This window comes from Oncorhynchus clarkii, chromosome 31 (assembly GCF_045791955.1).
Source record: "Oncorhynchus clarkii lewisi isolate Uvic-CL-2024 chromosome 31, UVic_Ocla_1.0, whole genome shotgun sequence".
Lineage (NCBI taxonomy): Eukaryota > Metazoa > Chordata > Actinopteri > Salmoniformes > Salmonidae > Oncorhynchus > Oncorhynchus clarkii.
The window spans coordinates 32,529,957-32,542,451 of NC_092177.1; the positions used below are offsets into that span (position 1 = coordinate 32,529,957).

General features: G+C 47.7%; 1 pseudogene; it reads right to left on the minus strand.

Moving 5' to 3' along the window:
* LOC139390955 (equilibrative nucleobase transporter 1-like) overlaps nt 1-12,495 on the minus strand; it is a 29,347-nt pseudogene that overhangs the window by 16,345 nt on the left and 507 nt on the right.

Here is a 12,495-nt window from a genome sequence, read left to right on the forward strand (position 1 = left end):
GCAGTTCTCATCTCCACCTCTCTCCATTCACTGTGTTTTCCTGGTCCTCACTAGGAGGTGCAGTTCTCATCTCCACCTCTCTCTATTCACTGTGTTTTCCTGGTCCTCACTAGGAGGTGCAGTTCTCATCTCCACCTCTCTCTTTAGTCTCCACTCTCTCTATTCGACTGTGTTTTCCTGGTCCTCACTAGGAGGTGCAGTTCTCATCTCCACCTCTCTCTCTAGTCTCCACTCTCTCTATTCACTGTGTTTTCCTGGTCCTCACTAGGAGGTGCAGTTCTCATCTCCATCTCTCTCTCTAGTCTCCACTCTCTCTATTCACTGTGTTTTCCTGGTCCTCACTAGGAGGTGTAGTTCTCATCTCCACCTCTCTCTATTCACTGTGTTTTCATGGTCCTCACTAGAAGGTGCAGTTTTCATCTCCACCTCTCTCTATTCTACTGTGTTTTCCTGGCCCTCACTAGGAGGTGTAGTTCTCATCTCCACCTCTCTCTCTAGTCCCCACTCTCTCTATTCTACTGTGTTTTCCTGGTCCTCACTAGGAGGTGTAGTTCTCATCTCCACCTCTCTCTCTAGTCTCCACTCTCTCTATTCACTGTGTTTTCCTGGCCCTCACTAGGAGTTGTAGTTCTCATCTCCACCTCTCTCTTTAGTCTCCACTCTCTCTATTCTACTGTGTTTTCCTGGCCCTCACTAGGAGGTGCAGTTCTCATCTCCACCTCTCTCTATTCTACTGTGTTTTCCTGGTCCTCACTAGGAGGTGCAGTTCCCATCTCCACCTCTCTCTCTAGTCTCCACTCTCTCTATTCTACTGTGTTTTCCTGGCCCTCACTAGGAGGTGTAGTTCTCATCTCCACCTCTCTTTTTAGTTTCCACTCTCTCTATTCACTGTGTTTTCCTGGCCCTCACTAGGAGGTGTAGTTCTCATCTCCACCTCTCTCTTTAGTCTCCACTCTATCTATTCCCTGTTTTCCTGGCCCTCACTAGGAGGTGCAGTTCTCATCTCCACCTCTCTCTATTCACTGTGTTTTCCTGGTCCTCACTAGGAGGTGCAGTTCTCATCTCCGCCTCTCTGTCTAGTCTCCACTTTCTCTATTCACTGTGTTTTCCTGGTCCTCACTAGGAGGTGTAGTTCTCATCTCCACCTCTCTCGATTCACTTTGTTTTCCTGGTCCTCACTAGGAGGTGTAGTTCTTATCTCCACCTCTCTCTTTAGTCTCCACTCTCTCTATTCACTGCGTTTTCCTGGCCCTCACTAAGAGGTGCAGTTCTCATCTCCACCTCTCTCTCTAGTCTCCACTCTCTCTATTCTACTGTGTTTTCCTGGTCCTCACTAGGAGGTGCAGTTCTCATCTCCACCTCTCTCACTAGTCTCCACTCTCTCTATTTTACTGCGTTTTCCTGGCCCTCACTAGGAGGTGCAGTTCTCATCTCCACCTCTCTCTATTCACTGTGTTTTCCTGGTCCTCACTAGGAGGTGCAGTTCTCATCTCCACCTCTCTCTTTAGTCTCCACTCTCTCTATTCTACTGTATTTTCCTGGTCCTCACTAGGAGGTGTAGTTCTCATATCCACCTCTCTCTTTAGTCTCCACTCTCTATATTCACTGTGTTTTCCTGGCCCTCACTAGGAGGTGCAGTTCTCATCTCCACCTCTCTCTATTCACTGTGTTTTCCTGGTCCTCACTAGGAGGTGCAGTTCTCATCTCCACCTCTCTCTTTAGTCTCCACTCTCTCTATTCTACTGTGTTTTCCTGGTCCTCACTAGGAGGTGCAGTTCTCATCTCCACCTCTCTCTCTAGTCTCCACTCTCTCTATTCACTGTGTTTTCCTGGTCTTCACTAGGAGGTGTAGTTCTCATCTCCACCTCTCTATATTCACTGTGTTTTCCTGGCCCTCACTAGGAGGTGTAGTTCTCATCTCCACCTCTCTCTCTAGTCTCCACTCTCTCTATTCTACTGTGTTTTCCTGGTCCTCACTAGGAGGTGCAGTTCTCATCTCCACCTTGCTCTCTAGTCTCCACTCTCTCTATTCACTGTGTTTTCCTGGCCCTCACTAGGAGGTGCAGTTCTCATCTCCACCTCTCTCTATTCACTGTGTTTTCCTTGTCCTCACTAGGAGGTGCAGTTCTCATCTCCGCCTCTCTCTCTAGTCTCCACTCTCTCTATTCACTGTGTTTTCCTGGTCCTCACTAGGAGGTGTAGTTCTCATCTCCACCTCTCTCTATTCACTTTGTTTTCCTGGTCCTCACTAGGAGGTGTAGTTCTTATCTCCACCTCTCTCTTTAGTCTCCACTCTCTCTATTCACTGTGTTTTCCTGGTCCTCACTAGGAGGTGTAGTTCTCATCTCCACCTCTCTCTATTCACTGTGTTTTCCTGGCCCTCACTAGGAGGTGCAGTTCTCATCTCCACCTCTCTCTATTCACTGTGTTTTCCTGGTCCTCACTAGGAGGTGCAGTTCTCATCTCCACCTCTCTCTTTAGTCTCCACTCTCTCTATTCTACTGTGTTTTCCTGGTCCTCACTAGGAGGTGTAGTTCTCATCTCCACCTCTCTCTCTTGTCTCCACTCTCTCTATTCACTGTGTTTTCCTGGTCTTCACTAGGAGGTGTAGTTCTCATCTCCACCTCTCTCTATTCACTGTGTTTTCCTGGTCCTCACTAGGAGGTGCAGTTCTCATCTCCACCTCTCTCTTTAGTCTCCACTCTCTCTATTCTACTGTATTTTCCTGGTCCTCACTAGGAGGTGTAGTTCTCATATCCACCTCTCTCTTTAGTCTCCACTCTCTCTATTCACTGTGTTTTCCTGGCCCTCACTAGGAGGTGCATTTCTCATCTCCACCTCTCTCTATTCACTGTGTTTTCCTGGTCCTCACTAGGAGGTGCAGTTCTCATCTCCACCTCTCTCTTTAGTCTCCACTCTCTCTATTCTACTGTGTTTTCCTGGTCCTCACTAGGAGGTGCAGTTCTCATCTCCACCTCTCTCTCTAGTCTCCACTCTCTCTATTCACTGTGTTTTCCTGGTCTTCACTAGGAGGTGTAGTTCTCATCTCCACCTCTCTATATTCACTGTGTTTTCCTGGCCCTCACTAGGAGGTGTAGTTCTCATCTCCACCTCTCTCTCTAGTCTCCACTCTCTCTATTCTACTGTGTTTTCCTGGTCCTCACTAGGAGGTGCAGTTCTCATCTCCACCTTGCTCTCTAGTCTCCACTCTTTCTATTCACTGTGTTTTCCTGGCCCTCACTAGGAGGTGCAGTTCTCATCTCCACCTCTCTCTATTCACTGTGTTTTCCTGGTCCTCACTAGGAGGTGCAGTTCTCATCTCCGCCTCTCTCTCTAGTCTCCACTCTCTCTATTCACTGTGTTTTCCTGGTCCTCACTAGGAGGTGTAGTTCTCATCTCCACCTCTCTCTATTCACTTTGTTTTCCTGGTCCTCACTAGGAGATGTAGTTCTTATCTCCACCTCTCTCTTTAGTCTCCACTCTCTCTATTCACTGTGTTTTCCTGGTCCTCACTAGGAGGTGTAGTTCTCATCTCCACCTCTCTCTATTCACTGTGTTTTCCTGGCCCTCACTAGGAGGTGCAGTTCTCATCTCCACCTCTCTCTATTCACTGTGTTTTCCTGGTCCTCACTAGGAGGTGCAGTTCTCATCTCCACCTCTCTCTTTAGTCTCCACTCTCTCTATTCTACTGTGTTTTCCTGGTCCTCACTAGGAGGTGCAGTTCTCATCTCCACCTCTCTCTCTAGTCTCCACTCTCTCTATTCACTGTGTTTTCCTGGTCTTCACTAGGAGGTGTAGTTCTCATCTCCACCTCTCTCTATTCACTGTGTTTTCCTGGTCCTCACTAGGAGGTGCAGTTCTCATCTCCACCTCTCTCTATTCACTGTGTTTTCCTGGTCCTCACTAGGAGGTGCAGTTCTCATCTCCACCTCTCTCTTTAGTCTCCACTCTCTCTATTCGACTGTGTTTTCCTGGTCCTCACTAGGAGGTGCAGTTCTCATCTCCACCTCTCTCTCTAGTCTCCACTCTCTCTATTCACTGTGTTTTCCTGGTCCTCACTAGGAGGTGCAGTTCTCATCTCCATCTCTCTCTCTAGTCTCCACTCTCTCTATTCACTGTGTTTTCCTGGTCCTCATTAGGAGGTGTAGTTCTCATCTCCACCTCTCTCTATTCACTGTGTTTTCATGGTCCTCACTAGAAGGTGCAGTTTTCATCTCCACCTCTCTCTATTCTACTGTGTTTTCCTGGCCCTCACTAGGAGGTGTAGTTCTCATCTCCACCTCTCTCTCTAGTCCCCACTCTCTCTATTCTACTGTGTTTTCCTGGTCCTCACTAGGAGGTGTAGTTCTCATCTCCACCTCTCTCTCTAGTCTCCACTCTCTCTATTCACTGTGTTTTCCTGGCCCTCACTAGGAGTTGTAGTTCTCATCTCCACCTCTCTCTTTAGTCTCCACTCTCTCTATTCTACTGTGTTTTCCTGGCCCTCACTAGGAGGTGCAGTTCTCATCTCCACCTCTCTCTATTCTACTGTGTTTTCCTGGTCCTCACTAGGAGGTGCAGTTCCCATCTCCACCTCTCTCTAGTCTCCACTCTCTCTATTCTACTGTGTTTTCCTGGCCCTCACTAGGAGGTGTTGTTCTCATCTCCACCTCTCTTTTTAGTCTCCACTCTCTCTATTCACTGTGTTTTCCTGGCCCTCACTAGGAGGTGTAGTTCTCATCTCCACCTCTCTCTTTAGTCTCCACTCTCTCTATTCCCTGTTTTCCTGGCCCTCACTAGGAGGTGCAGTTCTCATCTCCACCTCTCTCTATTCACTGTGTTTTCCTGGTCCTCACTAGGAGGTGCAGTTCTCATCTCCGCCTCTCTCTCTAGTCTCCACTCTCTCTATTCACTGTGTTTTCCTGGTCCTCACTAGGAGGTGTAGTTCTCATCTCCACCTCTCTCTATTCACTTTGTTTTCCTGGTCCTCACTAGGAGGTGTAGTTCTTATCTCCACCTCTCTCTTTAGTCTCCACTCTCTCTATTCGCTGCGTTTTCCTGGCCCTCACTAAGAGGTGCAGTTCTCATCTCCACCTCTCTCTCTAGTCTCCACTCTCTATTCTACTGTGTTTTCCTGGTCCTCACTAGGAGGTGCAGTTCTCATCTCCACCTCTCTCTCTAGTCTCCACTCTCTCTATTTTACTGTGTTTTCCTGGCCCTCACTAGGAGGTGCAGTTCTCATCTCCACCTCTCTCTATTCACTGTGTTTTCCTGGTCCTCACTAGGAGGTGCAGTTCTCATCTCCACCTCTCTCTTTAGTCTCCACTCTCTCTATTCTACTGTATTTTCCTGGTCCTCACTAGGAGGTGTAGTTCTCATATCCACCTCTCTCTTTAGTCTCCACTCTCTCTATTCACTGTGTTTTCCTGGCACTCACTAGGAGGTGCAGTTCTCATCTCCACCTCTCTCTATTCACTGTGTTTTCCTGGTCCTCACTAGGAGGTGCAGTTCTCATCTCCACCTCTCTCTTTAGTCTCCACTCTCTCTATTCTACTGTGTTTTCCTGGTCCTCACTAGGAGGTGCAGTTCTCATCTCCACCTCTCTCTCTAGTCTCCACTCTCTCTATTCACTGTGTTTTCCTGGTCTTCAATTGGAGGTGTAGTTCTCATCTCCACCTCTCTATATTCACTGTGTTTTCCTGGCCCTCACTAGGAGGTGTAGTTCTCATCTCCACCTCTCTCTCTAGTCTCCACTCTCTCTATTCTACTGTGTTTTCCTGGTCCTCACTAGGAGGTGCAGTTCTCATCTCCACCTCGCTCTCTAGTCTCCACTCTCTCTATTCACTGTGTTTTCCTGGTCCTCACTAGGAGGTGTAGTTCTCATCTCCACCTCTCTCTATTCACTGTGTTTTCCTGGTCCTCACTAGGAGGTGCAGTTTTCATCTCCACCTCTCTCTATTCTACTGTGTTTTCCTGGCCCTCACTAGGAGGTGCAGTTCTCATCTCCACCTTTCTCTCTAGTCTCCACTCTCTCTATTCTACTGTGTTTTCCTGGCCCTCACTAGGAGGTGTAGTTCTCATCTCCACCTCTCTCTTTAGTCTCAACTCTCTCTATTCACTGTGTTTTCCTGGCCCTCACTAGGAGGTGCAGTTCTCATCTCCACCTCTCTCTATTCACTGTGTTTTCCTGGTCCTCACTAGGAGGTGCAGTTCTCATCTCCACCTCTCTCTTTAGTCTCCACTCTCTCTATTCTACTGTGTTTTCCTGGTCCTCACTAGGAGGTGCAGTTCTCATCTCCACCTCTCTCTCTAGTCTCCACTCTCTCTATTCACTGTGTTTTCCTGGTATTCACTAGGAGGTGTAGTTCTCATCTCCACCTCTCTCTATTCACTGTGTTTTCCTGGTCCTCACTAGGAGGTGCAGTTCTCATCTCCACCTCTCTCTATTCACTGTGTTTTCCTGGTCCTCACTAGGAGGTGCAGTTCTCATCTCCACCTCTCTCTTTAGTCTCCACTCTCTCTATTCGACTGTGTTTTCCTGGTCCTCACTAGGAGGTGCAGTTATCATCTCCACCTCTCTCTCTAGTCTCCACTCTCTCTATTCACTGTGTTTTCCTGGTCCTCACTAGGAGGTGCAGTTCTCATATCCATCTCTCTCTCTAGTCTCCACTCTCTCTATTCACTGTGTTGTCCTGGTCCTCACTAGGAGGTGTAGTTCTCATCTCCACCTCTCTCTATTCACTGTGTTTTCATGGTCCTCACTAGAAGGTGCAGTTTTCATCTCCACCTCTCTCTATTCTACTGTGTTTTCCTGGCCCTCACTAGGAGGTGTAGTTCTCATCTCCACCTCTCTCTCTAGTCCCCACTCTCTCTATTCTACTGTGTTTTCCTGGTCCTCACTAGGAGGTGTAGTTCTCATCTCCACCTCTCTCTCTAGTCTCCACTCTCTCTATTCACTGTGTTTTCCTGGCCCTCACTAGGAGTTGTAGTTCTCATCTCCACCTCTCTCTTTAGTCTCCACTCTCTCTATTCTACTGTGTTTTCCTGGCCCTCACTAGGAGGTGCAGTTCTCATCTCCACCTCTCTCTATTCTACTGTGTTTTCCTGGTCCTCACTAGGAGGTGCAGTTCCCATCTCCACCTCTCTCTCTAGTCTCCACTCTCTCTATTCTACTGTGTTTTCCTGGCCCTCACTAGGAGGTGTAGTTCTCATCTCCACCTCTCTTTTTAGTCTCCACTCTCTCTATTCACTGTGTTTTCCTGGCCCTCACTAGGAGGTGTAGTTCTCATCTCCACCTCTCTCTATTCACTTTGTTTTATACTGGTCCTCACTAGGAGGTGCAGTTCTCATCTCCACCTCTCTCTATTCTACTGTGTTTTCCTGGCCCTCACTAGGAGGTGTAGTTCTCATCTCCACCTCTCTCTCTAGTCTCCACTCTCTCTATTCTACTGTGTTTTCCTGGCCCTCACTAGGAGGTGCAGTTCTCATCTCCACCTCTCTCTATTCTACTGTGTTTTCCTGGCCCTTACTAGGAGGTGCAGTTCTCATCTCCACCTCTCTCTATTCTACTGTGTTTTCCTGGTCCTCACTAGGAGGTGCAGTTCCCATCTCCACCTCTCTCTCTAGTCTCCACTCTCTCTATTCTACTGTGTTTTCCTGGCCCTCACTAGGAGGTGTAGTTCTCATCTCCACCTCTCTCTCTAGTCTCCACTCTCTCTATTCTACTGTGTTTTCCTGGCCCTCACTAGGAGGTGTAGTTCTCATCTCCACCTCTCTCTTTAGTCTCCACTCTCTCTATTCACTGTGTTTTCCTGGCCCTCACTAGGAGGTTCAGTTCTCATCTCCACCTCTCTCTATTCACTGTGTTTTCCTGGTCCTCACTAGGAGGTGCAGTTCTCATCTCCACCTCTCTCTTTAGTCTCCACTCTCTCTATTCTACTGTGTTTTCCTGGTCCTCACTAGGAGGTGCAGTTCTCATCTCCACCTCTCTCTCTAGTCTCCACTCTCTCTATTCACTGTGTTTTCCTGGCCCTCACTAGGAGGTGCAGTTCTCAACTCCACCTCTCTCTATTCACTGTGTTTTCCTGGTCCTCACTAAGAGGTGCAGTTCTCATCTCCACCTCTCTCTTTAGTCTCCACTCTCTCTATTCTACTGTGTTTTCCTGGCCCTCACTAGGAGGTGTAGTTCTCATCTCCACCTCTCTCTTTAGTCTTCACTCTCTCTAGTCACTGTGTTTTCCTGGCCCTCACTAGGAGGTGTAGTTCTCATCTCCAACTCTCTCTATTCACTGTGTTTTCCTGGTCCTCACTAGGAGGTGCAGTTCTCATCTCCACCTCTCTCTATTCTACTGTGTTTTCCTGGCCCTCACTAGGAGGTGTAGTTCTCATCTCCACCTCTCTCTCTAGTCTCCACTCTCTCTATTCTACTGTGTTTTCCTGGTCCTCACTAGGAGGTGCAGTTCTCATCTCCACCTCTCTCTCTAGTCTCCACTCTCTCTATTCACTGTGTTTTCCAGGTCCTCACTAGGAGGTGTAGTTCTCATCTCCACCTCTCTCTATTCACTGTGTTTTCCTGGTCCTCACTAGGAGGTGCAGTTCCCATCTCCACCTCTCTCTCTAGTCTCCACTCTCTCTATTCTACTGTGTCTTCCTGGCCCTCACTAGGAGGTGTAGTTCTCATCTCCACCTCTCTCTCTAGTCTCCACTCTCTCTATTCTACTGTGTTTTCCTGGCCCTCACTAGGAGGTGTAGTTCTCATCTCCACCTCTCTCTCTAGTCTCTACTCTCTCTATTCTACTGTGTTTTCCTGGTCCTCACTAGGAGGTGCAGTTCTCATCTCCACCTCTCTCTTTAGTCTCCACTCTCTCTATTCGACTGTGTTTTCCTGGTCCTCACTAGGAGGTGCAGTTATCATCTCCACCTCTCTCTCTAGTCTCCACTCTCTCTATTCACTGTGTTTTCCTGGTCCTCACTAGGAGGTGCAGTTCTCATATCCATCTCTCTCTCTAGTCTCCACTCTCTCTATTCACTGTGTTGTCCTGGTCCTCACTAGGAGGTGTAGTTCTCATCTCCACCTCTCTCTATTCACTGTGTTTTCATGGTCCTCACTAGAAGGTGCAGTTTTCATCTCCACCTCTCTCTATTCTACTGTGTTTTCCTGGCCCTCACTAGGAGGTGTAGTTCTCATCTCCACCTCTCTCTCTAGTCCCCACTCTCTCTATTCTACTGTGTTTTCCTGGTCCTCACTAGGAGGTGTAGTTCTCATCTCCACTTCTCTCTCTAGTCTCCACTCTCTCTATTCACTGTGTTTTCCTGGCCCTCACTAGGAGTTGTAGTTCTCATCTCCACCTCTCTCTTTAGTCTCCACTCTCTCTATTCTACTGTGTTTTCCTGGCCCTCACTAGGAGGTGCAGTTCTCATCTCCACCTCTCTCTATTCTACTGTGTTTTCCTGGTCCTCACTAGGAGGTGCAGTTCCCATCTCCACCTCTCTCTCTAGTCTCCACTCTCTCTATTCTACTGTGTTTTCCTGGCCCTCACTAGGAGGTGTAGTTCTCATCTCCACCTCTCTTTTTAGTCTCCACTCTCTCTATTCACTGTGTTTTCCTGGCCCTCACTAGGAGGTGTAGTTCTCATCTCCACCTCTCTCTATTCACTTTGTTTTATACTGGTCCTCACTAGGAGGTGCAGTTCTCATCTCCACCTCTCTCTATTCTACTGTGTTTTCCTGGCCCTCACTAGGAGGTGTAGTTCTCATCTCCACCTCTCTCTCTAGTCTCCACTCTCTCTATTCTACTGTGTTTTCCTGGCCCTCACTAGGAGGTGCAGTTCTCATCTCCACCTCTCTCTATTCTACTGTGTTTTCCTGGCCCTTACTAGGAGGTGCAGTTCTCATCTCCACCTCTCTCTATTCTACTGTGTTTTCCTGGTCCTCACTAGGAGGTGCAGTTCCCATCTCCACCTCTCTCTCTAGTCTCCACTCTCTCTATTCTACTGTGTTTTCCTGGCCCTCACTAGGAGGTGTAGTTCTCATCTCCACCTCTCTCTCTAGTCTCCACTCTCTCTATTCTACTGTGTTTTCCTGGCCCTCACTAGGAGGTGTAGTTCTCATCTCCACCTCTCTCTTTAGTCTCCACTCTCTCTATTCACTGTGTTTTCCTGGCCCTCACTAGGAGGTTCAGTTCTCATCTCCACCTCTCTCTATTCACTGTGTTTTCCTGGTCCTCACTAGGAGGTGCAGTTCTCATCTCCACCTCTCTCTTTAGTCTCCACTCTCTCTATTCTACTGTGTTTTCCTGGTCCTCACTAGGAGGTGCAGTTCTCATCTCCACCTCTCTCTCTAGTCTCCACTCTCTCTATTCACTGTGTTTTCCTGGCCCTCACTAGGAGGTGCAGTTCTCAACTCCACCTCTCTCTATTCACTGTGTTTTCCTGGTCCTCACTAAGAGGTGCAGTTCTCATCTCCACCTCTCTCTTTAGTCTCCACTCTCTCTATTCTACTGTGTTTTCCTGGCCCTCACTAGGAGGTGTAGTTCTCATCTCCACCTCTCTCTTTAGTCTTCACTCTCTCTAGTCACTGTGTTTTCCTGGCCCTCACTAGGAGGTGTAGTTCTCATCTCCAACTCTCTCTATTCACTGTGTTTTCCTGGTCCTCACTAGGAGGTGCAGTTCTCATCTCCACCTCTCTCTATTCTACTGTGTTTTCCTGGCCCTCACTAGGAGGTGTAGTTCTCATCTCCACCTCTCTCTCTAGTCTCCACTCTCTCTATTCTACTGTGTTTTCCTGGTCCTCACTAGGAGGTGCAGTTCTCATCTCCACCTCTTTCTCTAGTCTCCACTCTCTCTATTCACTGTGTTTTCCAGGTCCTCACTAGGAGGTGTAGTTCTCATCTCCACCTCTCTCTATTCACTGTGTTTTCCTGGTCCTCACTAGGAGGTGCAGTTCCCATCTCCACCTCTCTCTCTAGTCTCCACTCTCTCTATTCTACTGTGTCTTCCTGGCCCTCACTAGGAGGTGTAGTTCTCATCTCCACCTCTCTCTCTAGTCTCCACTCTCTCTATTCTACTGTGTTTTCCTGGCCCTCACTAGGAGGTGTAGTTCTCATCTCCACCTCTCTCTCTAGTCTCTACTCTCTCTATTCTACTGTGTCTTCCTGGCCCTCACTAGGAGGTGTAGTTCTCATCTCTACCTCTCTCTCTAGTCTCCACTCTATTTGCATTGCTTCTCTTTTCATTTCCCCTCTACCCATAGCAAAAACATCTGGATTGGCTTCTGATTGGCTCAGCCAATGTTGTTGCGGATTTGTAATCTGTGGCTATGAAATGTTGTTAAGTAACTGGGTCTGTGCCACATTAACCCTGGTTGGCCCATTCCAACCCCATCAGCCCCGAGCTCAACCACACTCTGAACAATCACAGTCAACATAACTCCCAGCCCTCGCTCCTTTCAACTATTGCTCTAAATCTCTTCCACCCTATAACTCTTCCATCCTGCCCAACTTCATTCTTAGTTACTACACAACTTCTCCATTTATTTCACATTCCCTCTTTCTGTCTCTGCTTGGCACATCCACTCTCCGTCTATTCCTAACCTCTGGCACTCGTTCTCTGGCTGTCACATAGACACCACCCCCTGGCTCTGCCTTGCACCATCTCTTGAATAACTCAGCACTGAGTCCGATCTACTCAAACAAGAAACTAGAAGCCCAGACAACTTTCCCTTGGGCTCTCTTTTCAGTCACTATATCTCTCATGTCCTTCTGCCTACTCTCTCTTTCACTAACACAAACACACACACACACACTTTGCCTTTCCCTTGCTCTTCCCAGAGCTCACTCCACATAACGTGAACAGACATGGGAACCCCTCCAAGGGAAATAACAGGATGTGACAGCCAGAGAATGAGTGACTTAGCACTGGAGAGTAAACACACATGCTTTATACCGTCACTTAGATACCAAAACTAGGGAGAACGATAGACGGGGACAGAGATAAACTGTTGGAGAGAGTGGTAAAGAGAGAGACAGACAGAGGGCTCTCTGTTATGTCTCAGGCAATAACAGCTGATGTGGCGCTTCATAGATCTGTGTCTTTCTTTGACGGTCTCTGTCTAACAGCCATGAAATCAGTCACATTAGGTAGCACAGACTAGACACAAAGAAATCTCAATTTCCATGAGATGAAGCACTTATTAAAGCCTCATTAACTTTTGAACAGATGTGTTAACATTTAACAAGACTTTATAGTATACTGTCTTCACGTAAAGGCCAAATCCTTGCGGGCAACTCAAGGCTGAGCGCAAATTAGTGGTTGAGATCAATGGAAGATTTGCGTGAAATGTCAAGTTACAGTCTCAAGTTAAGATTAGACAAGACTCATGTAGCTGTGTTCAGTACCGTGTTTTAGCGACAATACCGCATTTGACTGTTTCACATTCTCTCTGTCAGTTGTCTCTTGCCAGATTGTTATCGTTACTACAATTGACACCTAACCATCAATCACGGTTGAATATAGGTTA